Source organism: Lepisosteus platostomus, chromosome 9 (genome assembly GCF_059453375.1).
Source record: "Lepisosteus platostomus isolate fLepPlt1 chromosome 9, fLepPlt1.hap1, whole genome shotgun sequence".
Classification (NCBI taxonomy): Eukaryota; Metazoa; Chordata; class Actinopteri; order Semionotiformes; family Lepisosteidae; genus Lepisosteus; species Lepisosteus platostomus.
In genome coordinates, this window is record NC_142619.1 from 14,095,335 (window position 1) to 14,111,679 (window position 16,345).

Consider the following 16,345-nt stretch of genomic DNA (forward strand, 5'->3'; position numbering starts at 1 on the left):
TAACTTATATGGGGTTGACCAAACTTGCAGAAACATGTTTATTTCTGCTGAAAAACACGTTTTGACCCTTTCTGCACACTGGGGTTAAGATCTGAGTGTGTGGGCTCCTCTGAGCCTTGCTGTTACATGGGGATTCAGTTTTCTGAAAAAACGCGTTTATTTCGGGCTGAAAAACACGTTTTGAAAAGTGTGCTGTTACTGTCCCATAACTTACATGGGGTTGACCAAACTTGCAGAAACATGTTTATTTCTGCTGAAAAACACGTTTTGACACTTTCTGCACACTGGGGCTAAGAGCTGAGTGTGTGGGCTCCTCTGAGCCTTGCTGTTACATGGGGATTCAGTTGTCTGAAAAAACGCGTTTATTTCGGGCTGAAAAACACGTTTTGAAAAGTGTTCTGTTACTGCCCCATAACTTACATGGGGTTGACCAAACTTGCAGAAACATGTTTATTTCTGCTGAAAAACACGTTTTGACTCTTTCTGCACACTGGGGTTAAGAGCTGAGTGTGTGGGCTCCTCTGAGCCTTGCTGTTACATGGTGATTCAGTTGTCTGAAAAAACGCGTTTATTTCGGGCTGAAAAACACGTTTTGAAAAGTGTTCTGTTACTGCCCCATAACTTACATGGGGTTGACCAAACTTGCAGAAACATGTTTATTTCTGCTGAAAAACACGTTTTGACTCTTTCTGCACACTGGGATTAAGAGCTGAGTGTGTGGGCTCTTCTGAGCCTTGCTGTTGCATGGGGATTCAGTTGTCTGAAAAAACGCGTTTATTTCGGGCTGAAAAACACGTTTTGAAAAGTGTTCTGTTACTGCCCCATAACTTACATGGGGTTGACCAAACTTGCAGAAACATGTTTATTTCTGCTGAAAAACACGTTTTGACCCTTCCTGCACACTGGGGTTAAGAGCTGAGAGTGTGGGCTCTTCTGAACCTTGCTGTTACATGGGGATTCAGTTGTCTGAAAAAACGCGTTTATTTCGGGCTGAAAAACACGTTTTGAAAAGTGTTCTGTTACTTCCCCATAACTTACATGGGGTTAACCAAACTTGCAGAAACATGTTTATTTCTGCTGAAAAACACGTTTTTACCCTTTCTGCACACTAGGGTTAAGATCTGAGTGTGTGGGCTCCTCTGAGTCTTGCTGTAACATGGGGATTCAGTTGTCTGAAAAAACGCGTTTATTTCGGGCTGAAAAACACGTTTTGAAAAGTGTGCTGTTACTGTCCCATAACTTACATGGGGTTGACCAAACTTGCAGAAACATGTTTATTTCTGCTGAAAAACACGTTTTGACCCTTTCTGCACACTGGGGTTAAGATCTGAGTGTGTGGGCTCCTCTTAGCCTTGCTGTTACATGGTGATTCAGTTGTCTGAAAAAACGCGTTTATTTCGGGCTGAAAAACACGTTTTGAAAAGTGTTCTGTTACTGCCCCATAACTTACATGGGGTTGACCAAACTTGCAGAAACATGTTTATTTCTGCTGAAAAACACGTTTTGACCCTTTCTGCACACTGGGGTTAAGATCTGAGTGTGTGGGCTCCTCTGAGCCTTGCTGTTACATGGGGATTCAGTTGTCTGAAAAAACGCGTTTATTTCGGGCTGAAAAACACGTTTTGAAAAGTGTTCTGTTACTGCCCCATGACTTACATGGGGTTGACCAAACTTGCAGAAACATGTTTATTTCTGCTGAAAAACACGTTTTGACCCTTCCTGCACACTGGGGTTAAGAGCTGAGTGTGTGGGCTCCTCTGAGCCTTGCTGTTACATGGTGATTCAGTTGTCTGAAAAAACGCGTTTATTTAGGGCTGAAAAACACGTTTTGAAAAGTGTTCTGTTACTGCCACATAACTTACATGGGGTTGACCAAACTTGCAGAAACATGTTTATTTCTGCTGAAAAACACGTTTTGACCCTTTCTGCACACTGGGGTTAAGATCTGAGTGTGTGGGCTCCTCTGAGCCTTGCTGTTACATGGGGATTCAGTTGTCTGAAAAAACGCGTTTATTTCGGGCTGAAAAACACGTTTTGAAAAGTGTGCTGTTACTGTCCCATAACTTACATGGGGTTGACCAAACTTGCAGAAACATGTTTATTTCTGCTGAAAAACACGTTTTGACACTTTCTGCACACTGGGGTTAAGAGCTGAGTGTGTGGGCTCTTCTGAGCCTTGCTGTTGCATGGGGATTCAGTTGTCTGAAAAAACGCGTTTATTTCGGGCTGAAAAACACGTTTTGAAAAGTGTTCTGTTACTGCCCCATAACTTACATGGGGTTGACCAAACTTGCAGAAACATGTTTATTTCTGCTGAAAAACACGTTTTGACCCTTCCTGCACACTGGGGTTAAGAGCTGAGTGTGTGGGCTCCTCTGAGCCTTGCTGTTACATGGTGATTCAGTTGTCTGAAAAAACGCGTTTATTTCGGGCTGAAAAACACGTTTTGAAAAGTGTTCTGTTACTGCCCCATAACTTACATGGGGTTGACCAAACTTGCAGAAACATGTTTATTTCTGCTGAAAAACACGTTTTGACCCTTTCTGCACACTGGGGTTAAGATCTGAGTGTGTGGGCTCCTCTGAGCCTTGCTGTTACATGGGGATTCAGTTTTCTGAAAAAACGCGTTTATTTCGGGCTGAAAAACACGTTTTGAAAAGTGTGCTGTTACTGTCCCATAACTTACATGGGGTTGACCAAACTTGCAGAAACATGTTTATTTCTGCTGAAAAACACGTTTTGACACTTTCTGCACACTGGGGCTAAGAGCTGAGTGTGTGGGCTCCTCTGAGCCTTGCTGTTACATGGGGATTCAGTTGTCTGAAAAAACGCGTTTATTTCGGGCTGAAAAACACGTTTTGAAAAGTGTTCTGTTACTGCCCCATAACTTACATGGGGTTGACCAAACTTGCAGAAACATGTTTATTTCTGCTGAAAAACACGTTTTGACTCTTTCTGCACACTGGGGTTAAGAGCTGAGTGTGTGGGCTCCTCTGAGCCTTGCTGTTACATGGTGATTCAGTTGTCTGAAAAAACGCGTTTATTTCGGGCTGAAAAACACGTTTTGAAAAGTGTTCTGTTACTGCCCCATAACTTACATGGGGTTGACCAAACTTGCAGAAACATGTTTATTTCTGCTGAAAAACACGTTTTGACTCTTTCTGCACACTGGGATTAAGAGCTGAGTGTGTGGGCTCTTCTGAGCCTTGCTGTTGCATGGGGATTCAGTTGTCTGAAAAAACGCGTTTATTTCGGGCTGAAAAACACGTTTTGAAAAGTGTTCTGTTACTGCCCCATAACTTACATGGGGTTGACCAAACTTGCAGAAACATGTTTATTTCTGCTGAAAAACACGTTTTGACCCTTCCTGCACACTGGGGTTAAGAGCTGAGAGTGTGGGCTCTTCTGAACCTTGCTGTTACATGGGGATTCAGTTGTCTGAAAAAACGCGTTTATTTCGGGCTGAAAAACACGTTTTGAAAAGTGTTCTGTTACTTCCCCATAACTTACATGGGGTTAACCAAACTTGCAGAAACATGTTTATTTCTGCTGAAAAACACGTTTTTACCCTTTCTGCACACTAGGGTTAAGATCTGAGTGTGTGGGCTCCTCTGAGTCTTTCTGTAACATGGGGATTCAGTTGTCTGAAAAAACGCGTTTATTTCGGGCTGAAAAACACGTTTTGAAAAGTGTGCTGTTACTGTCCCATAACTTACATGGGGTTGACCAAACTTGCAGAAACATGTTTATTTCTGCTGAAAAACACGTTTTGACCCTTTCTGCACACTGGGGTTAAGATCTGAGTGTGTGGGCTCCTCTGAGCCTTGCTGTTACATGGGGATTCAGTTGTCTGAAAAAACGCGTTTATTTCGGGCTGAAAAACACGTTTTGAAAAGTGTGCTGTTACTGCCCCATAACTTACATGGGGTTGACCAAAATTGCAGAAACATGTTTATTTCTGCTGAAAAACACGTTTTGACTCTTTCTGCACACTGGGGTTAAGAGCTGAGTGTGTGGGCTCTTCTGAGCCTTGCTGTTGCATGGGGATTCAGTTGTCTGAAAAAACGCGTTTATTTCGGGCTGAAAAACACGTTTTGAAAAGTGTTCTGTTACTGCCCCATAACTTACATAGGGTTGACCAAACTTGCAGAAACATGTTTATTTCTGCTGAAAAACACGTTTTGACCCTTTCTGCACACTGGGGTTAAGATCTGAGTGTGTGGGCTCCTCTGAGCCTTGCTGTTACATGGGGATTCAGTTGTCTGAAAAAACGCGTTTATTTCGGGCTGAAAAACACGTTTTGAAAAGTGTGCTGTTACTGTCCCATAACTTACATGGGGTTGACCAAACTTGCTGAAACATGTTTATTTCTGCTGAAAAACACGTTTTGACACTTTCTGCACACTGGGGTTAAGAGCTGAGTGTGTGGGCTCTTCTGAGCCTTGCTGTTGCATGGGGATTCAGTTGTCTGAAAAAACGCGTTTATTTCGGGCTGAAAAACACGTTTTGAAAAGTGTTCTGTTACTGCCCCATAACTTACATGGGGTTGACCAAACTTGCAGAAACATGTTTATTTCTGCTGAAAAACACGTTTTGACCCTTCCTGCACACTGGGGTTAAGAGCTGAGTGTGTGGGCTCCTCTGAGCCTTGCTGTTACATGGTGATTCAGTTGTCTGAAAAAACGCGTTTATTTCGGGCTGAAAAACACGTTTTGAAAAGTGTTCTGTTACTGCCCCATAACTTACATGGGGTTGACCAAACTTGCAGAAACATGTTTATTTCTGCTGAAAAACACGTTTTGACCCTTTCTGCACACTGGGGTTAAGATCTGAGTGTGTGGGCTCCTCTGAGCCTTGCTGTTACATGGGGATTCAGTTGTCTGAAAAAACGCGTTTATTTCGGGCTGAAAAACACGTTTTGAAAAGTGTGCTGTTACTGTCCCATAACTTACATGGGGTTGACCAAACTTGCAGAAACATGTTTATTTCTGCTGAAAAACACGTTTTGACCCTTTCTGCACACTGGGGCTAAGAGCTGAGTGTGTGGGCTCCTCTGAGCCTTGCTGTTACATGGGGATTCAGTTGTCTGAAAAAACGCGTTTATTTCGGGCTGAAAAACACGTTTTGAAAAGTGTTCTGTTACTGCCCCATAACTTACATGGGGTTGACCAAACTTGCAGAAACATGTTTATTTCTGCTGAAAAACACGTTTTGACTCTTTCTGCACACTGGGGTTAAGAGCTGAGTGTGTGGGCTCTTCTGAGCCTTGCTGTTGCATGGGGATTCAGTTGTCTGAAAAAACGCGTTTATTTCGGGCTGAAAAACACGTTTTGAAAAGTGTTCTGTTACTCCCCCATAACTTACATGGGGTTGACCAAACTTGCAGAAACATGTTTATTTCTGCTGAAAAACACGTTTTGACCCTTCCTGCACACTGGGGTTAAGAGCTGAGTGTGTGGGCTCTTCTGAGCCTTGCTGTTGCATGGGGATTCAGTTGTCTGAAAAAACGCGTTTATTTCGGGCTGAAAAACACGTTTTGAAAAGTGTTCTGTTACTGCCCCATAACTTACATGGGGTTGACCAAACTTGCAGAAACATGTTTATTTCTGCTGAAAAACACGTTTTGACTCTTTCTGCACACTGGGGTTAAGAGCTGAGTGTGTGGGCTCTTCTGAGCCTTGCTGTTGCATGGGGATTCAGTTGTCTGAAAAAACGCGTTTATTTCGGGCTGAAAAACACGTTTTGAAAAGTGTTCTGTTACTGCCCCATAACTTACATGGGGTTGACCAAACTTGCAGAAACATGTTTATTTCTGCTGAAAAACACGTTTTGACCCTTCCTGCACACTGGGGTTAAGAGCTGAGAGTGTGGGCTCTTCTGAACCTTGCTGTTACATGGGGATTCAGTTGTCTGAAAAAACGCGTTTATTTCGGGCTGAAAAACACGTTTTGAAAAGTGTTCTGTTACTGCCCCATAACTTACATGGGGTTGACCAAACTTGCAGAAACATGTTTATTTCTGCTGAAAAACACGTTTTGACCCTTTCTGCACACTGGGGTTAAGATCTGAGTGTGTGGGCTCCTCTGAGCCTTGCTGTTACATGGGGATTCAGTTGTCTGAAAAAACGCGTTTATTTCGGGCTGAAAAACACGTTTTGAAAAGTGTGCTGTTACTGTCCCATAACTTACATGGGGTTGACCAAACTTGCAGAAACATGTTTATTTCTGCTGAAAAACACGTTTTGACACTTTCTGCACACTGGGGCTAAGAGCTGAGTGTGTGGGCTCCTCTGAGCCTTGCTGTTACATGGGGATTCAGTTGTCTGAAAAAACGCGTTTATTTCGGGCTGAAAAACACGTTTTGAAAAGTGTTCTGTTACTGCCCCATAACTTACATGGGGTTGACCAAACTTGCAGAAACATGTTTTTTTCTGCTGAAAAACACGTTTTGACCCTTTCTGCACACTGGGGTTAAGATCTGAGTGTGTGGGCTCCTCTGAGCCTTGCTGTTACATGGGGATTCAGTTGTCTGAAAAAACGCGTTTATTTCGGGCTGAAAAACACGTTTTGAAAAGTGTTCTGTTACTGCCCCATAACTTACATGGGGTTGACCAAACTTGCAGAAACATGTTTATTTCTGCTGAAAAACACGTTTTGACCCTTCCTGCACACTGGGGTTAAGAGCTGAGTGTGTGGGCTCCTCTGAGCCTTGCTGTTACATGGTGATTCAGTTGTCTGAAAAAACGCGTTTATTTCGGGCTGAAAAACACGTTTTGAAAAGTGTTCTGTTACTGCCCCATAACTTACATGGGGTTGACCAAACTTGCAGAAACATGTTTATTTCTGCTGAAAAACACGTTTTGACCCTTTCTGCACACTGGGGTTAAGATCTGAGTGTGTGGGCTCCTCTGAGCCTTGCTGTTACATGGGGATTCAGTTGTCTGAAAAAACGCGTTTATTTCGGGCTGAAAAACACGTTTTGAAAAGTGTGCTGTTACTGTCCCATAACTTACATGGGGTTGACCAAACTTGCAGAAACATGTTTATTTCTGCTGAAAAACACGTTTTGACACTTTCTGCACACTGGGGCTAAGAGCTGAGTGTGTGGGCTCCTCTGAGCCTTGCTGTTACATGGGGATTCAGTTGTCTGAAAAAACGCGTTTATTTCGGGCTGAAAAACACGTTTTGAAAAGTGTTCTGTTACTGCCCCATAACTTACATGGGGTTGACCAAACTTGCAGAAACATGTTTATTTCTGCTGAAAAACACGTTTTGACCCTTCCTGCACACTGGGGTTAAGAGCTGAGTGTGTGGGCTCCTCTGAGCCTTGCTGTTACATGGTGATTCAGTTGTCTGAAAAAACGCGTTTATTTCGGGCTGAAAAACACGTTTTGAAAAGTGTTCTGTTACTGCCCCATAACTTTAATGGGGTTGACCAAACTTGCAGAAACATGTTTATTTCTGCTGAAAAACACGTTTTGACCCTTTCTGCACACTGGGGTTAAGAGCTGAGTGTGTGGGCTCTTCTGAGCCTTGCTGTTGCATGGGGATTCAGTTGTCTGAAAAAACGCGTTTATTTCGGGCTGAAAAACACGTTTTGAAAAGTGTTCTGTTACTGCCCCATAACTTACATGGGGTTGACCAAACTTGCAGAAACATGTTTATTTCTGCTGAAAAACACGTTTTGACCCTTCCTGCACACTGGGGTTAAGAGCTGAGTGTGTGGGCTCCTCTGAGCCTTGCTGTTACATGGTGATTCAGTTGTTTGAAAAAACGCGTTTATTTCGGGCTGAAAAACACGTTTTGAAAAGTGTTCTGTTACTGCCCCATAACTTACATGGGGTTGACCAAACTTGCAGAAACATGTTTATTTCTGCTGAAAAACACGTTTTGACCCTTTCTGAACACTGGGGTTAAGATCTGAGTGTGTGGGCTCCTCTGAGCCTTGCTGTTACATGGGGATTCAGTTTTCTGAAAAAACGCGTTTATTTCGGGCTGAAAAACACGTTTTGAAAAGTGTGCTGTTACTGTCCCATAACTTACATGGGGTTGACCAAACTTGCAGAAACATGTTTATTTCTGCTGAAAAACACGTTTTGACACTTTCTGCACACTGGGGCTAAGAGCTGAGTGTGTGGGCTCCTCTGAGCCTTGCTGTTACATGGGGATTCAGTTGTCTGAAAAAACGCGTTTATTTCGGGCTGAAAAACACGTTTTGAAAAGTGTTCTGTTACTGCCCCATAACTTACATGGGGTTGACCAAACTTGCAGAAACATGTTTATTTCTGCTGAAAAACACGTTTTGACTCTTTCTGCACACTGGGGTTAAGAGCTGAGTGTGTGGGCTCCTCTGAGCCTTGCTGTTACATGGTGATTCAGTTGTCTGAAAAAACGCGTTTATTTCGGGCTGAAAAACACGTTTTGAAAAGTGTGCTGTTACTGTCCCATAACTTACATGGGGTTGACCAAACTTGCAGAAACATGTTTATTTCTGCTGAAAAACACGTTTTGACCCTTTCTGCACACTGGGGCTAAGAGCTGAGTGTGTGGGCTCCTCTGAGCCTTGCTGTTACATGGGGATTCAGTTGTCTGAAAAAACGCGTTTATTTCGGGCTGAAAAACACGTTTTGAAAAGTGTTCTGTTACTGCCCCATAACTTACATGGGGTTGACCAAACTTGCAGAAACATGTTTATTTCTGCTGAAAAACACGTTTTGACTCTTTCTGCACACTGGGGTTAAGAGCTGAGTGTGTGGGCTCTTCTGAGCCTTGCTGTTGCATGGGGATTCAGTTGTCTGAAAAAACGCGTTTATTTCGGGCTGAAAAACACGTTTTGAAAAGTGTTCTGTTACTGCCCCATAACTTACATGGGGTTGACCAAACTTGCAGAAACATGTTTATTTCTGCTGAAAAACACGTTTTGACCCTTCCTGCACACTGGGGTTAAGAGCTGAGTGTGTGGGCTCTTCTGAGCCTTGCTGTTGCATGGGGATTCAGTTGTCTGAAAAAACGCGTTTATTTCGGGCTGAAAAACACGTTTTGAAAAGTGTTCTGTTACTGCCCCATAACTTACATGGGGTTGACCAAACTTGCAGAAACATGTTTATTTCTGCTGAAAAACACGTTTTGACTCTTTCTGCACACTGGGGTTAAGAGCTGAGTGTGTGGGCTCTTCTGAGCCTTGCTGTTGCATGGGGATTCAGTTGTCTGAAAAAACGCGTTTATTTCGGGCTGAAAAACACGTTTTGAAAAGTGTTCTGTTACTGCCCCATAACTTACATGGGGTTGACCAAACTTGCAGAAACATGTTTATTTCTGCTGAAAAACACGTTTTGACCCTTCCTGCACACTGGGGTTAAGAGCTGAGAGTGTGGGCTCTTCTGAACCTTGCTGTTACATGGGGATTCAGTTGTCTGAAAAAACGCGTTTATTTCGGGCTGAAAAACACGTTTTGAAAAGTGTTCTGTTACTGCCCCATAACTTACATGGGGTTGACCAAACTTGCAGAAACATGTTTATTTCTGCTGAAAAACACGTTTTGACCCTTCCTGCACACTGGGGTTAAGAGCTGAGTGTGTGGGCTCCTCTGAGCCTTGCTGTTACATGGTGATTCAGTTGTCTGAAAAAACGCGTTTATTTAGGGCTGAAAAACACGTTTTGAAAAGTGTTCTGTTACTGCCACATAACTTACATGGGGTTGACCAAACTTGCAGAAACATGTTTATTTCTGCTGAAAAACACGTTTTGACCCTTTCTGCACACTGGGGTTAAGATCTGAGTGTGTGGGCTCCTCTGAGCCTTGCTGTTACATGGGGATTCAGTTTTCTGAAAAAACGCGTTTATTTCGGGCTGAAAAACACGTTTTGAAAAGTGTGCTGTTACTGTCCCATAACTTACATGGGGTTGACCAAACTTGCAGAAACATGTTTATTTCTGCTGAAAAACACGTTTTGACACTTTCTGCACACTGGGGCTAAGAGCTGAGTGTGTGGGCTCCTCTGAGCCTTGCTGTTACATGGGGATTCAGTTGTCTGAAAAAACGCGTTTATTTCGGGCTGAAAAACACGTTTTGAAAAGTGTTCTGTTACTGCCCCATAACTTACATGGGGTTGACCAAACTTGCAGAAACATGTTTATTTCTGCTGAAAAACACGTTTTGACTCTTTCTGCACACTGGGGTTAAGAGCTGAGTGTGTGGGCTCTTCTGAGCCTTGCTGTTGCATGGGGATTCAGTTGTCTGAAAAAACGCGTTTATTTCGGGCTGAAAAACACGTTTTGAAAAGTGTTCTGTTACTGCCCCATAACTTACATGGGGTTGACCAAACTTGCAGAAACATGTTTATTTCTGCTGAAAAACACGTTTTGACCCTTCCTGCACACTGGGGTTAAGAGCTGAGAGTGTGGGCTCTTCTGAACCTTGCTGTTACATGGGGATTCAGTTGTCTGAAAAAACGCGTTTATTTCGGGCTGAAAAACACGTTTTGAAAAGTGTTCTGTTACTTCCCCATAACTTACATGGGGTTAACCAAACTTGCAGAAACATGTTTATTTCTGCTGAAAAACACGTTTTTACCCTTTCTGCACACTAGGGTTAAGATCTGAGTGTGTGGGCTCCTCTGAGTCTTGCTGTAACATGGGGATTCAGTTGTCTGAAAAAAACGCGTTTATTTCGGGCTGAAAAACACGTTTTGAAAAGTGTGCTGTTACTGTCCCATAACTTACATGGGGTTGACCAAACTTGCAGAAACATGTTTATTTCTGCTGAAAAACACGTTTTGACCCTTTCTGCACACTGGGGTTAAGAGCTGAGTGTGTGGGCTCCTCTGAGCCTTGCTGTTACATGGTGATTCAGTTGTCTGAAAAAACGCGTTTATTTAGGGCTGAAAAACACGTTTTGAAAAGTGTTCTGTTACTGCCACATAACTTACATGGGGTTGACCAAACTTGCAGAAACATGTTTATTTCTGCTGAAAAACACGTTTTGACCCTTTCTGCACACTGGGGTTAAGATCTGAGTGTGTGGGCTCCTCTGAGCCTTGCTGTTACATGGGGATTCAGTTGTCTGAAAAAACGCGTTTATTTCGGGCTGAAAAACACGTTTTGAAAAGTGTGCTGTTACTGTCCCATAACTTACATGGGGTTGACCAAACTTGCAGAAACATGTTTATTTCTGCTGAAAAACACGTTTTGACACTTTCTGCACACTGGGGTTAAGAGCTGAGTGTGTGGGCTCTTCTGAGCCTTGCTGTTGCATGGGGATTCAGTTGTCTGAAAAAACGCGTTTATTTCGGGCTGAAAAACACGTTTTGAAAAGTGTTCTGTTACTGCCCCATAACTTACATGGGGTTGACCAAACTTGCAGAAACATGTTTATTTCTGCTGAAAAACACGTTTTGACCCTTCCTGCACACTGGGGTTAGGAGCTGAGTGTGTGGGCTCCTCTGAGCCTTGCTGTTGCATGGTGATTCAGTTGTCTGAAAAAACGCGTTTATTTCGGGCTGAAAAACACGTTTTGAAAAGTGTTCTGTTACTGCCCCATAACTTATATGGGGTTGACCAAACTTGCAGAAACATGTTTATTTCTGCTGAAAAACACGTTTTGACCCTTTCTGCACACTGGGGTTAAGATCTGAGTGTGTGGGCTCCTCTGAGCCTTGCTGTTACATGGGGATTCAGTTTTCTGAAAAAACGCGTTTATTTCGGGCTGAAAAACACGTTTTGAAAAGTGTGCTGTTACTGTCCCATAACTTACATGGGGTTGACCAAACTTGCAGAAACATGTTTATTTCTGCTGAAAAACACGTTTTGACACTTTCTGCACACTGGGGCTAAGAGCTGAGTGTGTGGGCTCCTCTGAGCCTTGCTGTTACATGGGGATTCAGTTGTCTGAAAAAACGCGTTTATTTCGGGCTGAAAAACACGTTTTGAAAAGTGTTCTGTTACTGCCCCATAACTTACATGGGGTTGGCCAAACTTGCAGAAACATGTTTATTTCTGCTGAAAAACACGTTTTGACTCTTTCTGCACACTGGGGTTAAGAGCTGAGTGTGTGGGCTCCTCTGAGCCTTGCTGTTACATGGTGATTCAGTTGTCTGAAAAAACGCGTTTATTTCGGGCTGAAAAACACGTTTTGAAAAGTGTTCTGTTACTGCCCCATAACTTACATGGGGTTGACCAAACTTGCAGAAACATGTTTATTTCTGCTGAAAAACACGTTTTGACTCTTTCTGCACACTGGGATTAAGAGCTGAGTGTGTGGGCTCTTCTGAGCCTTGCTGTTGCATGGGGATTCAGTTGTCTGAAAAAACGCGTTTATTTCGGGCTGAAAAACACGTTTTGAAAAGTGTTCTGTTACTGCCCCATAACTTACATGGGGTTGACCAAACTTGCAGAAACATGTTTATTTCTGCTGAAAAACACGTTTTGACCCTTCCTGCACACTGGGGTTAAGAGCTGAGAGTGTGGGCTCTTCTGAACCTTGCTGTTACATGGGGATTCAGTTGTCTGAAAAAACGCGTTTATTTCGGGCTGAAAAACACGTTTTGAAAAGTGTTCTGTTACTTCCCCATAACTTACATGGGGTTAACCAAACTTGCAGAAACATGTTTATTTCTGCTGAAAAACACGTTTTTACCCTTTCTGCACACTAGGGTTAAGATCTGAGTGTGTGGGCTCCTCTGAGTCTTGCTGTAACATGGGGATTCAGTTGTCTGAAAAAACGCGTTTATTTCGGGCTGAAAAACACGTTTTGAAAAGTGTGCTGTTACTGTCCCATAACTTACATGGGGTTGACCAAACTTGCAGAAACATGTTTATTTCTGCTGAAAAACACGTTTTGACCCTTTCTGCACACTGGGGTTAAGATCTGAGTGTGTGGGCTCCTCTTAGCCTTGCTGTTACATGGTGATTCAGTTGTCTGAAAAAACGCGTTTATTTCGGGCTGAAAAACACGTTTTGAAAAGTGTTCTGTTACTGCCCCATAACTTACATGGGGTTGACCAAACTTGCAGAAACATGTTTATTTCTGCTGAAAAACACGTTTTGACCCTTTCTGCACACTGGGGTTAAGATCTGAGTGTGTGGGCTCCTCTGAGCCTTGCTGTTACATGGGGATTCAGTTGTCTGAAAAAACGCGTTTATTTCGGGCTGAAAAACACGTTTTGAAAAGTGTTCTGTTACTGCCCCATAACTTACATGGGGTTGACCAAACTTGCAGAAACATGTTTATTTCTGCTGAAAAACACGTTTTGACTCTTTCTGCACACTGGGGTTAAGAGCTGAGTGTGTGGGCTCTTCTGAGCCTTGCTGTTGCATGGGGATTCAGTTGTCTGAAAAAACGCGTTTATTTCGGGCTGAAAAACACGTTTTGAAAAGTGTTCTGTTACTGCCCCATAACTTACATGGGGTTGACCAAACTTGCAGAAACATGTTTATTTCTGCTGAAAAACACGTTTTGACCCTTCCTGCACACTGGGGTTAAGAGCTGAGTGTGTGGGCTCCTCTGAGCCTTGCTGTTACATGGTGATTCAGTTGTCTGAAAAAACGCGTTTATTTAGGGCTGAAAAACACGTTTTGAAAAGTGTTCTGTTACTGCCACATAACTTACATGGGGTTGACCAAACTTGCAGAAACATGTTTATTTCTGCTGAAAAACACGTTTTGACCCTTTCTGCACACTGGGGTTAAGATCTGAGTGTGTGGGCTCCTCTGAGCCTTGCTGTTACATGGGGATTCAGTTGTCTGAAAAAACGCGTTTATTTCGGGCTGAAAAACACGTTTTGAAAAGTGTGCTGTTACTGTCCCATAACTTACATGGGGTTGACCAAACTTGCAGAAACATGTTTATTTCTGCTGAAAAACACGTTTTGACACTTTCTGCACACTGGGGTTAAGAGCTGAGTGTGTGGGCTCTTCTGAGCCTTGCTGTTGCATGGGGATTCAGTTGTCTGAAAAAACGCGTTTATTTCGGGCTGAAAAACACGTTTTGAAAAGTGTTCTGTTACTGCCCCATAACTTACATGGGGTTGACCAAACTTGCAGAAACATGTTTATTTCTGCTGAAAAACACGTTTTGACCCTTCCTGCACACTGGGGTTAAGAGCTGAGTGTGTGGGCTCCTCTGAGCCTTGCTGTTACATGGTGATTCAGTTGTCTGAAAAAACGCGTTTATTTCGGGCTGAAAAACACGTTTTGAAAAGTGTTCTGTTACTGCCCCATAACTTACATGGGGTTAACCAAACTTGCAGAAACATGTTTATTTCTGCTGAAAAACACGTTTTGACCCTTTCTGCACACTGGGGTTAAGATCTGAGTGTGTGGGCTCCTCTGAGCCTTGCTGTTACATGGGGATTCAGTTTTCTGAAAAAACGCGTTTATTTCGGGCTGAATACACGTTTTGAAAAGTGTGCTGTTACTGTCCCATAACTTACATGGGGTTGACCAAACTTGCAGAAACATGTTTATTTCTGCTGAAAAACACGTTTTGACACTTTCTGCACACTGGGGCTAAGAGCTGAGTGTGTGGGCTCCTCTGAGCCTTGCTGTTACATGGGGATTCAGTTGTCTGAAAAAACGCGTTTATTTCGGGCTGAAAAACACGTTTTGAAAAGTGTTCTGTTACTGCCCCATAACTTACATGGGGTTGACCAAACTTGCAGAAACATGTTTATTTCTGCTGAAAAACACGTTTTGACTCTTTCTGCACACTGGGGTTAAGAGCTGAGTGTGTGGGCTCCTCTGAGCCTTGCTGTTACATGGTGATTCAGTTGTCTGAAAAAACGCGTTTATTTCGGGCTGAAAAACACGTTTTGAAAAGTGTTCTGTTACTGCCCCATAACTTACATGGGGTTGACCAAACTTGCAGAAACATGTTTATTTCTACTGAAAAACACGTTTTGACTCTTTCTGCACACTGGGATTAAGAGCTGAGTGTGTGGGCTCTTCTGAGCCTTGCTGTTGCATGGGGATTCAGTTGTCTGAAAAAACGCGTTTATTTCGGGCTGAAAAACACGTTTTGAAAAGTGTTCTGTTACTGCCCCATAACTTACATGGGGTTGACCAAACTTGCAGAAACATGTTTATTTCTGCTGAAAAACACGTTTTGACCCTTCCTGCACACTGGGGTTAAGAGCTGAGAGTGTGGGCTCTTCTGAACCTTGCTGTTACATGGGGATTCAGTTGTCTGAAAAAACGCGTTTATTTCGGGCTGAAAAACACGTTTTGAAAAGTGTTCTGTTACTTCCCCATAACTTACATGGGGTTAACCAAACTTGCAGAAACATGTTTATTTCTGCTGAAAAACACGTTTTTACCCTTTCTGCACACTAGGGTTAAGATCTGAGTGTGTGGGCTCCTCTGAGTCTTGCTGTAACATGGGGATTCAGTTGTCTGAAAAAACGCGTTTATTTCGGGCTGAAAAACACGTTTTGAAAAGTGTGCTGTTACTGCCCCATAACTTACATGGGGTTGACCAAAATTGCAGAAACATGTTTATTTCTGCTGAAAAACACGTTTTGACTCTTTCTGCACACTGGGGTTAAGAGCTGAGTGTGTGGGCTCTTCTGAGCCTTGCTGTAGCATGGGGATTCAGTTGTCTGAAAAAACGCGTTTATTTCGGGCTGAAAAACACGTTTTGAAAAGTGTTCTGTTACTGCCCCATAACTTACATAGGGTTGACCAAACTTGCAGAAACATGTTTATTTCTGCTGAAAAACACGTTTTGACCCTTTCTGCACACTGGGGTTAAGATCTGAGTGTGTGGGCTCCTCTGAGCCTTGCTGTTACATGGGGATTCAGTTGTCTGAAAAAACGCGTTTATTTCGGGCTGAAAAACACGTTTTGAAAAGTGTGCTGTTACTGTCCCATAACTTACATGGGGTTGACCAAACTTGCTGAAACATGTTTATTTCTGCTGAAAAACACGTTTTGACACTTTCTGCACACTGGGGTTAAGAGCTGAGTGTGTGGGCTCTTCTGAGCCTTGCTGTTGCATGGGGATTCAGTTGTCTGAAAAAACGCGTTTATTTCGGGCTGAAAAACACGTTTTGAAAAGTGTTCTGTTACTGCCCCATAACTTACATGGGGTTGACCAAACTTGCAGAAACATGTTTATTTCTGCTGAAAAACACGTTTTGACCCTTCCTGCACACTGGGGTTAAGAGCTGAGTGTGTGGGCTCCTCTGAGCCTTGCTGTTACATGGTGATTCAGTTGTCTGAAAAAACGCGTTTATTTCGGGCTGAAAAACACGTTTTGAAAAGTGTTCTGTTACTGCCCCATAACTTACATGGGGTTGACCAAACTTGCAGAAACATGTTTATTTCTGCTGAAAAACACGTTTTGACCCTTT